Genomic DNA, 15,531 nt, shown 5'->3' with positions numbered 1-15,531 from the left:
GTACTGAAAGGTTTAAATTTCCTATTTTCTTGAGATAGCATTAAAAAGTAGTCAGTATATTTGTTCCAACTTGAAAGGGACTAACATAAAATAAAGAGCAGGATACCTGGTAACAAATTTATTAAAGTTACTCTATATCTTTAAAAGTGCTTTAAGCACTTATTAACAACCTAAAAGAAAAAGGAAAATAAAAACTAAAAGAGGGAAGGAGCAAAGATACAGAAGTCTGAACAACATTCCTTGTTTGGTCTTGCTGACATTAACTTACAGGTAAATCAACACTGAGTGTCACAGCAGAAACTAGGAAAGATTTTATCTTAGAATGAAACAAGCAAATTCTAACACAAACCATTTGGTTTTCAAGTTATATAGTTAATACTATCCAGTCATTCACCTCCCAATAATGAAGATACTGTAATGCTGTCAAAACCATATGTGTAGTCAACAAATTTAAGGCCCGATAAATCAATTTGTATTACTGGGAATTAGTGACTATATAGAAGAACAGAGAAAAAGGGATAATATCAATTCATTTCCAAGTGAATAATTGAAATTTTTTCCTCTGTTTGACATTGGCAAATACAAGGTTCTGCCTTACCATTTGGTGACACTAATGGAGTCTTAACTTTTTTTTTTTTTATAATCTCATTTCTTATGCTTAAAATATAGGGAAAAAAGGTTCTACTCTTTGAACTTTACTCAGGGTACTAAACATGTAAGGCAGAGCTAGAGCACCTGTATTTAAAGAGAGTCTGAAAAGTATTACAATGGCTTAGTTTCTCATGTAAATAGAGAAGGTACAAGCTACTCTTCATAATACATCTCTAAAGAAATTTTCCAATCTGACCAAAGTCTAGAAGATCCTAATAGATACCAAGATCAAACAGCTTAAGCTCTGTTTCATAATTCAGTCGAGTCCCAAACGCCTCTAAAGTCAACAGCTTAAGTTCTACTTCTCATTTTCAGCAAAACCATCAGTCTACCATTCGGTCTCTGACTCATCCTCTAATAAACAGTAAGAAGAGCCAAAATGGGAAAAGTAGAAGTGTGTGTGTATGCGGGGTGCATGATAAAATATTCAGGACTGGATTAAAAATTTAAATACTCCAAATTATGAGAAATCTTGTGGAAATAATTAAGATTCTTTGCCATTCATAATGTTCGGGTAGAAATGAGAAAAATATGAGTCATGATAATGACAAATAGCTCTATAAAAATGTGATTAAAATTTTATTATACCTGACTTTTTTTATTATACATTAGGCTCAAGTGTACAACACAGTGGTTTAACAACACTATAATTATGCTATGCTCACTACAAGTATAGTTCCATCTGTCACCAGACTGTGCTATTATAATACCACTGACCATATTCCCTGTACTGTACCTTTTATCTCCATGATTTATTTATCCCATAAATGAAAACCTGTATCTCCCACTCCCCCTCACCTATTCTGCCTATCCTCCCACACCCCACCTCATGGCAACCACCAGTTTGTTCTCTGTATGTATAGGTCTGATTCTGCTTTTTGTTTGTTTATTCATTTGTTTTGCTTTTAGGTGCCATACATGAGTGGAAATCCTGTGCTACTTCTTTCACTCAGCATAATACCCTCTAGATCCCTCCATGTTGTTGAAGTGACAAAAACTCATCCTCTTTTATGGTTAAAGAAGATGTGATACACACACACAGACACACACACCACACAGACACATGGACACACACAATGGACTATTACATAGCCACAAAAATGTGATTTGAAATAAGCAAATATGACAGAGCCATACAATGAAATATTATTTAGCATAAAAAGAATAAAGTACTGGGGCACCTGCTTGGCTCAGTCGGCTAAGCATCTGTCTTCTGCTCTGGTCATGGCCCCAGAGTCCCAGGATTGAGCCCTGCTCAGCGGAGAGTCTGCTTCTCCCTCTACCTTTTACCTTGCTTGTGCTCTCCACCCTCCCCAATTCTCCCCAAGAATAAATAAATATAAAATAATAAAAATAATAATAATAAAATACTAATACATGCTATAACATGGGTGAACCCTGAAAGTATAACGTCAAGTAATAAAGCCAGACACAAAAGAGCACATGTTGTATGATTACATTTCTATACGAGACCCGGAGCAGGCAAATCCAGAGACAGAAAGCAGATTAGTCATCGCCATGACCTAGAGGTAGAGGTGGATAAAAGTGACTGCTAACTGATAGGGCATTTGTTTTGTGGGTGAAGAAAATGTTCTGGAATGAAATAGTGGTGATGCTTGTAGTACACTGTGAATGTGCAAATGCTACTGAACTGTACACTTTAAAATGGCCAAAATGGTAATTTTTTTATGTTTTTGACCACACACCCAAAAAATGTGATTTGAACTCCCACGTGGGTTGGACCAAACCAACTCTTGAGTTTCAAATCCCACCTGCAAAGACCTTCATGTGATAGAAAATACTAGGAAGTCAATTTATCTTAGAAGGGCTGAAAGGTCCCATAGATCCTTAGGACTTCATTCATCGAGGAGGGTCAAAAGCTGAGCCACACAATTAGTTAGCTTCAGATGGTAATGTGATTTCTATACATTTTTTCCTTTAGTCAAACAGCATTAGCTAGGTACTCATGATGTGTCATGCACCATGACAGTTATTTTCATTAGTACTGAGAAAAGAAAGATGAGGAAGGCACAACCTGTCTTTCACTAATTTGCTCCCAGTCCAGAGGAAAGTCAGACACATGAAGAAATGATTGTAGTACAGAACACTAACACTGAGATATGTCCAGGCCGTGTGGGGAGAGAAAAGGATGTCAAGGGTCAGGAGACGCAACAAGCAGGCAGGACAAATTGAACCCAATCCTCTGTGCAAGAAACAGGCAAAACCTGTCAACATGATAAATTTTCTGGTTTCTCCCACTCCTTTCCAATTTTCTGAACTACTTGGACTGGCTGCGTGACCCTTTGTCAGAGATATTTTAGAAACAGAATCCACAAACCAAGTGTAAGCTGGACTGGATAAGCACTAAGACCCCTTCTGACCCAAGGATCTAGGGATTCTGTGATTTCATTAGTGAATACTTTCCCTAAGACTTTTGGAATCACTTTATCCACATCCTATTTCACCGCTTCCCTAAATAAGTTTGCTAAATTTGTTTTTAAAAAATCCTTTTATTTAATAAACAATAAAGTCAAGTCCTCGAGAGTGTTTCTCAACAGTAATTATTTCAAAAGAAAATGACAGGCAGGATAGAGCAGATCTGTCAGGAAAGTGAGGACAGTTCTTCAGTATCTCATAGAGTTCAGAATACTGCTGCGGGTAGGTTCGGGTCACATCTGTCTGTGTCTTGGTCTATGTGAGTCTGTGGCAGCCTGCTGTCTCTTGCTTATGAGCCCAGACTCTAAAATTAGACCTAGCTTCGAAAAAGCCATTATTCTTTTAAAAAAATAATAATAATAAATTAAATCTCCCTTAACGTTCAAAGAGATCAGAGCAATCACAAAGAATTGCTGAAGTTAGGTAATTTGTATTTATTATAAATATAATTAATCGTTAACTCTGAATGTGAGGTAAGTTTTACTGTTCTCTCAAAGAAAGATGATGAAAACTCAAATTTTTCAGACCACTCCACATAGACAATATTCTAAAATATCCTTGTTTTTAGAATAGAGAAACCCGATAAAGTCATCAATAGACACCATACCCTTAAGCAACTTTTAACCAGGGTTAACAAGTAGCAAAACTATATAATATGCGTTTCTTCTATTAATTTTCCACTCACCATGGAAGGCTCCCAGCCATCACTGAGAAATAAAATATGGATGATGTATAAAATAGATATTGTCCCTTCAGGACACTGCATGACCAGATAGTTCACGGAGAGGGGGCAATCTATCAGCCTCAAGCTACCTAAGAGTTGTCACAAGATCTAAGAGACTGCCTCTTGATTAATTATTTTATGGCTTAAAATGGGACCCATAAAATGAACTATGACTAATCAGCATAGCATCATAACTGAGAGCATGGACACTTGTAGCCAATTGCCTGTGTTGAACCCCAGCTCCATTCCTTACCTGTGTGACCTGGTTTATCTAAAAACCAGAATCATAGTACCTACCCTTTAGAACTATTATGAGAAAGAAATAAGTTAAAACATATAAAGCATTCCTAATATGCCCATCCATATTAAAACTTTAGGTATTAACTACACAAAGGCCCTCAACAGACTTCAGGAAATGAATGTGCAGTCATCACCTGAGGCATCACAGGAAGTTTCTCCTATAAAGATGGATTCCCTCAGTTTTCTCAAACCCTTTTCCTTCTTGTGAAGTGTTCTCCATTTGCTACTCTGCAACCTTCTCCCACCAGAGCTGTTTATAAAGTGGGCATACTACTGGACTGTGGTCTGGAAATTCTCAAGGATAAGATACAGGCAAACTCAGCAAATAAGACCTCTCCGCTCTGTTTAGAAAGATGCTGAGGTATGTAGTAACATATGGAATTTAATTACAGTTTTGTATTTTCACACAGGATGAATTTCGTCCACCTCACAGAAAAAACCACCATGTCCTTTAAGAAGTCTTCTTGTCATCAGTGTCCCCAGAATGAAGAAGGAAACTCTTCCCAGTGAATGCTTCTGACCCATGTCCAATTGACCTTTCTCTTATAGTACCTAGCACCTGCTGCCTTGTACTAAATAAAGCTTGTACATAAAAACGATCTAAGAGGAGGGGTTGGGACTTGTCTTTTCGTTACCTCAGAGTCTAGACTAATAAATGGCTCTTAGTAGGTCCTACCTAGGTATTTAATGATGAATGAATGAATAAATGAATGAATGAGTGAACAAATCAATAAACACATTTTAAAGCATAATTTAATATCTTTCAAGATCTACGTTTTCTTCCAAATTGGCCAGCGTCCCCTGAAACCCAATCCTTTGGGTCACTCTGTTTTCCTTCCTAAATTACAGGCAGATTGACCTAGTGGTTAATAGCAGTGACTCAAAGTCATTTAGAATCTCCGTTCTCCACTTACCAGCCTTGGGGCCTTGAACATGTTAAGACTCCCTGGGCATCAGTTTCGTTAACTATAACATGGGGATAATACTTATGCCTATCCATCAGATGTCAAAGGATTAAACATGTCATGTGGGAAGCACTTCAAACAGTAACTGGCACACAGCAAGAGCTCTTTTAAATGTTAGCTATTGGGGCTCTTGGGTGGCTCAGATGGTAGAGCCTCTGCCTTTGGCTCAGGTCATGATCTCAGAGTCCTGGGATCGAGCCCCATGTCGGGCTCCCAGCTTAGCAGGCTGTCTGCTTCTCCCTCTTCCTCTGCCTCTCCCCCTGCCAGTGCTCTGTCTCTCTCTCTCAAATGAATAAATACAATCTTATATAAATAAATAAATAAATAAATATTAGCTATTATTACTTCTACCCTCTAAAACCATGGCTATTTTTTCCATTCCCTTGGTTCCTATGGAAGGAAGGTCTTGTCTATACTGTCCTCCACGGAGACTTAAGATCAAAATAGCCTTCCTCACAGTCCCACAAACAGCGAACTGCTGGCAGCCCTGGACTGAGCCCGAACCCTCTTCCTAAACCAATTTCTCCTTTCTGGGCACACACAAGTCCCATCAAGCTTCCCCTTCTCCACCATTCTTTTCTTTCCCACCTGGCAACACTATAAATGTCACCAGCCATTATCCCCAAGTTCTTACTCATATCATTATCATGACCAACACATCTCCGTGGCTCACTAAACTCTGGCTTCGGCCAGACTTGGAGGTACTTCAAAGTCCCCTATGATTTGTGAGAAGGATAAGGGAGATGTTTGTTTGGAAATAATACAACACGTCCTGAGTGAGATGCCCTGTTTCCACGTATCTGTTTATCACCCACTCTCCGGCTTGCCACCCGCTCGGTGAAGACCTCTACCACATACGATACCGAAAAGGTTGAAACAGCTGCAAAGGTTTCTGTTTCCCTGGAGGTGGAGTTTCATGGAAGGCTAAGAATCACCACAGCAACCAGACTACAAAAACAGTCCATGGGCTTCAGCCCCGTAACTCTGGTAAAGCAATTTGTACTCCGTGAAAAGGCTGGGGCACAGAAGTTGAAAAATGATCAAAGTAAACACTGCTCCTCGAGCACCATTTTGTTGTGCTGATTTCAAGGCATCAAGTCACAGCGTCAAAGTTATGTTATGAAGGATGCACACTGAGGGCCAGGGATTTGCTGGGCTGGATTTGCTCTGGTGCGAAGGTCTAGAGATAAAATTCATAGCCCATTTTCCAAAACAACCATCTCAAATGTGCTCTAAGAGCAGACCAGGGTAAAAATGTGTCCCCTTATATCAAGTTACCCTGTCCATGCTCGAACAGCTGTGGATCCCAACCCTGGATTTAACAAGAGAGGGAGGGAGATGATTTTTCTGATAAAAACCTTCAATAGACTTTAGGCCATACTGACCTTACATGGACTAATTCTGATAAATTTAAGAAAAAAGTATTCTAAACCTCATTTAACACTAAATGACAAAACAACCTGTTCTAGGGTCTCTCTCTATGCCATAGTTTAAATAGAAAATAAGGAATTATATTATTTCTATACTATATAGAAGCACCAACTATAAAGTACAACAATCTAGAAACAAATTTCTTCACGGATCTGTAAAAACCTTTAAGTTTTAGTAACAAAATGACAGTTAATTATTAACTAGTTTCATTATAACTTGAATACATGGAACATTTTTATTTTACTTAAAGGAGCTCTAAGTGGTACATATGAGTAGCCTTACAACATCCTCAAAAGATAGGAAAAATATGTAATTCCCATGAACAGAGCTTATAGAAAAAATCCTCAGAACCTCAATTGTATTGAGAGTACACAATGCATTAAAAATTGAAAAATGGTAGCAAGAACTCTAACTCAAATTACCCCGAACAGAACATTTAGAATTTGATTAGAACAATATGATGTGTCACACACACTTCCCACATTCCTCTTCTCTAGATGAACCCAATACCTGGTGCTACTTCCCAAACCTACTGTGGAGAGGGTACACTTGTACCATTTCTGGGGCTTCGGCATGATGCTCAGTCAGTAGGGAGTCAGCCACCCACAGAACAGATTGTTCCACAGGCCCCACTGGTCCAGCAGTTTGCAATACATAAGGAAGTAATTAGTATTATCTAATACTAACTGCTTCACAGGCAGGAATGAACAACTCCAGTTAAAGGCTTGCTCAGTCTTTTCTAGCTTCTCCTTGTTTTATCTCCAGATTAATAGCCATGAAGCTACTAGGCTAACAGAGAGAAAATGTTCTTATTTCCTATGTTTTGTGCAGTCGTTGATTCACTTGGCAGATACCAAGTGGCCAGTATGTGTATGGTACTTGGGTAGATCCATCTTTCCCAAAGTATGGGAATACCTAAGAAACGTTAAGAAATGAGAAAATTTTTACCTATAGCTTACATGCTCATTTTCATGGGTATTAAAAACATAATTTCACGTTGAAGATGGTAGGGTGAAGCAGGTTTTGTTGTTGTTGTTTAGATTTAAAGAAAAATAATTAAACAGTAACCAGATAGTGTATCAACACCGCAAGAACTGTGAAAACAGAACACATAAATATTTATTCAGGAACTGTCACTAGGTAATGAAAAGACTTCAAATGCAAACTAGATACAGAATTTGTCCTCAAGAACTTCACAGTTCAACAGGTGCACAAAGGTAAAAGACAGATGTAAATGTCTATGGGAGGAGCAGGGGAGCACTTCTGGCTGGGTCCCAAGGGTTAACAGGTAAAACAGGCAGAACTACGGTGACAAGGGCAGGGAGAGCCCTAAGAGAAATCTCAAAGCAGGGGAGGAAATATGGAGAGGTGTGGGGAACATTTAATTCAGATGGAGCTGAGGAAATGTATAAAAGAATACAGAGAAATAAAATTAGAAAGGTAGACTTGGGCCAGATCTCAACGGGCCATGAAAGCCAAGCTTAACCAATCAGTGGCAACTGAAAGAACAGCATGTAATACACGTCACAGAGATGTGACCATAGCTTGTCTCCTGATAAATAACAGGTACATCAATTTCTGGCATATCAAGTATCAGTTAAATCACATTAATGCATTGATTTATTAAATCCACTCCAATTACCTCACTTATTTGCCCAAAAGAATATATATCATAATAGAGCTTAATACAAAATACCATTTTTGGATCGCATTCCAACTTTTATATATATGGTATTGCTACTGAATTCCCAAGGAGTATCTCACAAAGTAAGGAAATTTAACTTTAGTCCTCAAACCAAGAATCCCATATCTAAAGAATTTGTTCCATGGTTTGTTCCCAGCTCACAGGCCCTCAATAAACACTTGGGGTCTCTTTTAACCATAATCAATGAATCAGGAAACTACTGTGAGTTATTTGCCTTGAGCACTTTTAGAAGGACCAGCTCACTGGGCCTGGTAATTCTGGTCCTGGCTATATGCAAAAATCTTTATCTCCAACCCTTAGTTCTCTCCAGTACATGAAATAAGTCTGACAGTCTTCTCTCTCTCTCTCTTTTACTATCCCTAAAGAAAAACAACTCTGACATTCTCCACCCTAGGAATGTCTTCTTGAGATGCCCACCTAAGTCTTGGCAAGAACTAACAATAAGTTTCCAGTACACATCTGAAACAATTTTGGGTCATGATCTCTATGATCTTCTTTTTAAAAAAGCAAGCAAGTAAGCTCCAAGTAAGCTCTTGGTAAGTAGCTTTGGAATGAAAATATGATGGTCTGATTCACCAAAAAAAAAAAATAAAATAAAAATAAAATAAAATAAAATAAAAATCTGTTGCTTGCCATCAGGGGGAAGTAATTAATTATCCCTGCCTAAGAAATAGAGAAAAGTAACTTTCACTATAAACTACAAACACCAATGCTTCCCGATCTTGTATTACTTTCAGTGCGATATTCATTCATTTGTGGGGAAAAGAAAGTTCTCCTATCTGACTTTGGGATTCAGCTTCCCCATAAATGGAGAAGCTAGACCAAAGCCTGTAGATATTTGAGCAACTTTAAGACAAATCCTTAGGGACGGATGCAGTTGACAAGAAAAAATGGTCTGATGTGACTGAGTCATCTATTCAGAAATGCCAGGTCCCACTAAATGATTTGTGTATTCAATTATAAGACTGACAAAGTTCAGTTTAATCTGACAAAGTGAATACAAAAGAACAGAATAGAAGATTTTTCTTCTTTCAAGAACTGAAAATATTCCAAAATGAATTTATTGAACTTTTCAGACCAGTGTGAACATGCTTTAGAGAATTTCTTTCCTTCAGTTTTTTCTTCTTCTTAAATTTTTTCTCTAACTTTGGGTCAGTGTATGCCCTGCAGTCCTTTATTCTTGGCAGAAGCAAAATAAATCATGAAGTACTCAAAGTTAAACCTAAGGGTAAGTCAAGAGTTATAGTGGTCTTCTAAAATAGGTAGTGCTGACAAGACAATAGTCATAAAACAAGTTAATTTATCTGGTTTTGTTAATTTCTTCTAGACATACTTTTCAATGAGAGCGTTTCATGATTTATACTGCATTTCAGGGAGACTGGCAGATTTTTCTATTTTCTATTGAAATACAGAACTTCCAATAAATAAAAAAACAATTTTAAAACAAAAGAGCCATGCAAACAACATTATTATATTGTCAAGTTCTAAAAACACTATTTTTCTGGCTAATTCTCCTTAATAAAGACAATGGCTGCTCTTGATTAAACCATAAATCACTAGGCTGAGAACAAGTCTCAGTCACTATAATTGACTCATTTGGTGACTAGGAATTCTTTCAGGCCAATGGGTAATGTCTCAAATGGTCACTGTTAGGCACACTGGCCAGCTCTGGATCCAAGGTGCAAAATTATGAAGTTCTCTCATTTTTCCCCCACTTCTTTTTCCCCCAAATACTTTACTGGTTATCCCAGAAGCAAAAGAAAAGGGAGAGCAGTGAACTTAGAATCAGTAGACTTGGTTACTGCAAGCAGGGGTGATAAAATTCTGCAAGAAGCAAAAGGGTAAGACACAAAATGAAATTTGTGTAATACAAGCACTGATTTTTAGTGATGGAAGAGATTTTAGAGATATTCTACTCCAAATACTTGTTGTAAATGAGGAAATCGAAGCCCAGAGAGAGACTGGCATGCCCAAGTCGCACAGCTGATTGTGGCATCACTGGGACTAGTACCCAAATAACCATTCCAGTTATCTAGCTTCTACCTATCCTGCTAATGGAACTGTATCTCTCCTTACAGAACTGATTCTCTGCTTTTGGGAAAGAAGGCCTTCCCTAGTCTTCAGAATTCAGGGCCAACATTTTTTACCATTGGATAAAAGAACACAGAAACATATGAAACAACTTCGCCCTCTGCAAAGCATCACATGATCTGATCCTTAACCAACTCCATCCCCTATTGCTTTTCCTCCTTGCTCACTCTAGTGCAGCTACCCCATCCTCCTTACTTACCTCTAACAGGCTTCTTCCAAGCTTAGGGCCTTGACCTCGTCAAGCCCTTTATCTGGCCCATTCTTCCCTTGGATCTGTGCATGGCTCATTTCCATCATTAAAGTCTCTGTTCAAGTATACGTCCTCAAAGAAACCTTTCCTAACCACCCTAACAACAACTCCTTCTTATCACTTGAATGAGTACTCTGTGTTCAAAACCACATAAGCATTGAGAAAGCTGAAACTCTGCCTTATTTACCACTGTATCTCTAGTCCTAGGACAATGCCCGCACATGGTAAACACTCAGACATTTTTAGAATGAATCAATGTATCGATGTATCAAAGGACAGATGAATCAACATATGGGGTAGACTCCACAACATGATGCTGAAAAATCCCTCCATTTATGCTTTTATATAAAATTGAAGGGAAAAGAAGGAAGCTGTAGATACAGAAAGTTAAAGCCTGTTGGCTTCTACCTAAAGCGTATCTGCAAGGTATTTCTGATAAAAGGTCATTGCCAATAAAACAAAAAGTACTTTCAGCCTCCTTGAAATATGCAAGAATTCAAGATCAAGTCATAATATACTTCAAAGTTCACCTGATTCTGCCAGCAGGAGCCCTGCAGTGCTGAATTTTGGGGCATGTGAATGATATACTGTTTTACTGAAAGATTTTCCAAGATTGCTTTCCAAATTCAACTCCATGGTCTTTTTATCCCTGAAGGGCAAAACACTAACCTGTTTCCAAGCTATTTGGTAATATTTTGGCAGAGATAATCCAGTAGAGAGAGTTGTTTGTATAGAACAGAACTATTGTTAGTAACAGGACACCCTAACCTGCCCCTCTCTCTAAGCTCTTAACCTATAGATGACAACCCAACTAATTATATGTAATACTCACCAGATGGCTCTTTCACTGTAGTTCAAAGACTCACCCCCAATAGCACTGAGTCAACAAACAACACCGGAAGCAGTATTGAAGCTCATGGTTAAAGAGAGCAAAGAGGCTGAGATCATCTAAGTGGGAGCCAGAGCGGGGGGAGAACTCACTATCCACTGTATCTTTGCTACCTTTGATAATTCTCAAGATGGGGGTGCCGGGACTGCCGATGCCTGGCACTGTGCCTGACAATAACAGGTGTATAATAAATATTGATTTAATGATTGAATAAAAGGCTAAACCTTGGGAAAACCCACTTTGCCCACAGCTACTCACTGCATACTGACCCCATCTCCAGGAAGTATGTGATGCAGATTCAAGCTTGAGCTAGCCAACTACTTCCTAGCTCCCAACCCAGGGAAGAGAAATCTCTTCAGCCTCAATTTCTATGCCTGTAAACTAGAACTAAGAAGTCCTTTGCAGGGGTGTTGAGAAAACTGAGCAAAATGCCAGTTTTCATAATCCTCTATGAAGCAGCTTGCCAGTGTCCGGCTTTGGCCTTGATTTGAGTGGTACCATTACCTCCTGCTTATAAGTTTTGGGACCACGAAGCAGGATGACAAACCTAGGACATCTGCATACCTGATCCTCGGCCACCTGGCTTCCTGATGAAGAACTCAAAAGTTCTTCTGCCATTTCCCAGCCTTTCCCTCAACATTGGGGATTTGGGTCTCATTAAAGACTAGACCCAAAAGACAGAACTCGGGCAGCACAAATTCAACCATCACCACAGATTTTTTTGCACAAGACTAACCTGGGCAGGCTTAGCTCTTAACACCCAAATTTTACTACAATTCTGGGGACATCAGAATCTAACCAAGAATGGTCCTGAGAATATCACATTCATTCCACACCTAACTAACCCCAACACCTCATCTACTCACAGGTGACTCCCCAAATGGCGTAACAGAAACTCGGTCACCTGACTTTCCATCCGGAATATGCCTCCAGAGAAAAAGGAACCCAGAAAGTGGTAAAGCCATTAAGTCTTCCCAGGCAGCTGAAGTCACAAGATTATGAGGTAAAGCTAGAGGTTTTCTCCAATCTGTGGCTGGGAGGTTGGGACGAACATTCTATCTTTAGAGGTCAATCTAAATCGCCTCTTCCAGTGATAAAGATTACATCCGTTCATCTAGCTTTGAAGACCGGAGTACACAGCTGAGCCCATTCTCCCACCATAAACACCAACAGGCAAGGCTATCAGCCACAAGCTTTCACAGCTGCCAAGGTACTTGCTGTCCTCAACGTATTTCAGCTCGGCTCTATTTTATTTACCAGCCTCCTCCCCTAGTCGTGGAAAATTCTCCCTCTAGACCTTAGCCAAACCACATCCCTATTTCAAACCTCTCCAAATTCTCACCTCCAAAAAACGTTTCCAGGCTAACACACCTGACTCCAATTACTCCAGCAACACGCCTCCCCCGGTCCCACATCCTTCCAACATGCCTGATTCGTTAGCACTTATGTGTTTATCTCGGCCCAGCTGTACTTGATTAAGTCTATTTGGTTACGTTTTCATCATGCATGTTTAGGGCAATAATATGTTTCTATGTCTATGTTCTTTCTGTTTACAGGTGGTGTTCTCTGCCCTGTGCTGCACATCCAAGCATGAGCTCCATGAGCTCCTGCCTTCCTCGCTCCCACAATGCTTTGCACGGCGTCTACGAAGGCTGCTACCGATAACTGTCCAGCTGCCTGGGTCTAATTACATGAGGAGGGGCCTTCGCTCAGGCAAACTGAAATGACTGGTTTCTCTAGTCTTCTGTACTTCATTAAATAAAAGAGAGGGGGAGATTCTTTGTATGTACTCTGTCCGGATAGAACAGTAGAACTGTTTAGAAAATCATGAAATTTCTATTATACGAGGCAATAAGATCTAAGAGGTGAAATTCAAAAGCATCTTCCCAAATATTTTGAGGCCAGATTTGTCCCAGATCTGTAAATCCTACTTAATCCAGGTTCTCTTTTTAAAAAAGAAAAAAAAAAAAAAACCCACACACATAAGAAGGTATCAGATACCCTTAGTTTACATTTTACTTATTAAGAGGTTTCTACTGGATGGTGAGGGTTTCTTTAAAGATATTTTCTAGTTTAACAATTCCAGAAACACTTTTATTCTACATTTCAATTGGTATTTTGTACTAAAGTCTGTACTTTCAGTCTGGAGGAGTAGACTAACTGTATTTAAAAATGTAACCTTAACTCTCAATGCAAACTTAAAAAAAAAAAAAAAGAGGAGAAAAGAAACCCAAAACACTGAGGTGAAAGGAATATTAGATCTCATTCTGCCCAACCTCTTTTCATTGACAAATGAAGAAACTGAGACTCTTATGGTTCTACAGATTTGGTCAAGTTTGAATAAAAAAGATCCTGATCTATATAATTCAGTATTCTGTTTCCACACCTTGAAACCTGAATTACTTTATGACTGAGCCAAACATACTAATATGAATAACCAGATTTTCCAGAAAATATAACTATTTCCAAAATAGAATTCCCAAATAAAAAATGGCTAACAGTTTATTGAATACAACTAAACTGTTAAAATCACCACATGCACTTGTTCATTCAAGCATTTATTTCACATATATTTATTGAGTGCTTACTATATGCTGGGCATGTTCTAATTCCTGGCGATCTCAGTGCACAAAGTAAGACATCTCATGGATATTCTAGTGGAAGGGACAGACAATAAGCACGTCTAAACATAAATATCAGGTGCTATTTTATCAGATGATAGGAGTTATTTTAAAAGAGTAAAACCAGATTTGGAGACAGCAGGGGTGAGAATGGCTATTTTAAATGAGGTAGTCAGTGAAGGCCTCTCTGCAGAGGTAACAGATGGACAGGGACTGAATGGAGGGAGGGAGAAGTGCTGCAAGCAGAGGACGGGAGGCAGGAGTGTGCTGGGAGCCTCTGGAGAACATCAGGGCCAACAAGTGCGCCCACTGACATCGGTAGGAAGGTGGGAGAGGGTGTGACCACTGTAGTGCGGGCTGGGGACTGTATTCTAAGTGTCATGGGAAGCCACTGCAGGGAGTTATTAGCGAGTTTTGTTAGCAGACTTTAGTTTTAAAAGGCTGACTGAGGCTGCTATGTGGAGAATAGATCTTATTAGTTAATAATGAGCAGCAGCTAACACTCACTGAGTGCTTCTTAAAGCCCAAGCACTGTTCAAAGCACTGTCACAGTTTAACTATTTTATTGTCATGGTATCTATGAAGCAGATACTGTTATTTAAAAACCTGCCCAGAGCCACACAGCTCATAAATAGCATAGTGAAGCGTCCAACATAGGCACTCTAGCTCCAGCGGACCCTGTCCTCTAAAGGATCTGGGGAGTTCACTGCGTCTCAAACAAAGTTGTGATGGTGGCTCTACAGTCTCCTGGAGGTGGTGGTGGGGACTGGTGTTGGGGGGGGGGGCTGTCAAGCAGAGGCAGATTCAGAATCTGTTTTTACAGTAAAACAAGACTGGATGTGACATCTGAGAAAACTTAGGAGGTCATGGATAACGCCAAAGTTTTTGGCCTTGGCAAATGAGTGACTGTCTTTTACAGTGTCTGTTCAGTGTAGCAGTGAACAACAAGGGGTCAGGGAAACTACATCCAACTCAAGACAGTCTTCCAAGCTAATGAGACACAGGAAGAGTATCGGCAATTTGTGGTTGCTGTAACAAACTACTAGAAACTTGATGGCTTAAAACAACAGAAATGTATTCTCTCACAGTCCTAGAGGCCAGACATCCAAGACCAGTCTGGGCCACATCAGATCACTGAGCCCAAATGAAGGTGTCGGCAGAGCTATGCTTCCTCCAGCGTCTCAAGAACACCATTCTCTCCTGGCCTCTTCCAGCCTCTCACAGCTGTTGTTATTTCTTGGCTTATGGTCCCATCGCTCCTGTCTTGGCCTCCAAAGTCATGTGGCCATCTCCCCTTCTGTAAGTCAAATCTGTCCTATAGGGACACATGTGATTGCATTGAGAGGCTACCGGGATAATCCAGGAGAATCTTCTCACCTCCAAATCCTTCAATCAGCCACATTTGCAAATACTTGCTCTATAAACCATTCACAGAGGAACAGGATGTGGGCACATCTTTGAGAGGCAT

At 39.5% G+C, this 15,531-nt stretch overlaps 1 protein-coding gene and 1 long non-coding RNA gene across 5 annotated transcripts in view; one reads left to right on the top strand and one right to left on the bottom strand.

The window, feature by feature from the left end:
* Nucleotides 1-13,191, top strand: part of LOC116568079 — a 44,147-nt gene extending 30,956 nt beyond the window's left edge. The window contains exons 2-4 of one of the 2 annotated variants that reach the window (XR_004276497.1): nucleotides 12,311-12,445; nucleotides 12,561-12,652; nucleotides 12,999-13,191. This is a non-coding gene — a long non-coding RNA (uncharacterized LOC116568079). The remainder of the gene's footprint in view (nucleotides 1-12,310; nucleotides 12,446-12,560; nucleotides 12,653-12,998) is intronic. The other variant, XR_004276498.1, reaches the window with a different exon arrangement.
* TGFBR3 (transforming growth factor beta receptor 3) overlaps nucleotides 1-15,531 on the bottom strand; it is a 197,259-nt gene that overhangs the window by 84,097 nt on the left and 97,631 nt on the right. The gene's annotated exons all lie outside the window — the stretch shown is intronic.

This window comes from Mustela erminea, chromosome 10 (assembly GCF_009829155.1).
Source record: "Mustela erminea isolate mMusErm1 chromosome 10, mMusErm1.Pri, whole genome shotgun sequence".
In the NCBI taxonomy this organism is placed as follows: domain Eukaryota; kingdom Metazoa; phylum Chordata; class Mammalia; order Carnivora; family Mustelidae; genus Mustela; species Mustela erminea.
This window is presented reverse-complemented; position numbering and strand designations above follow the sequence as displayed.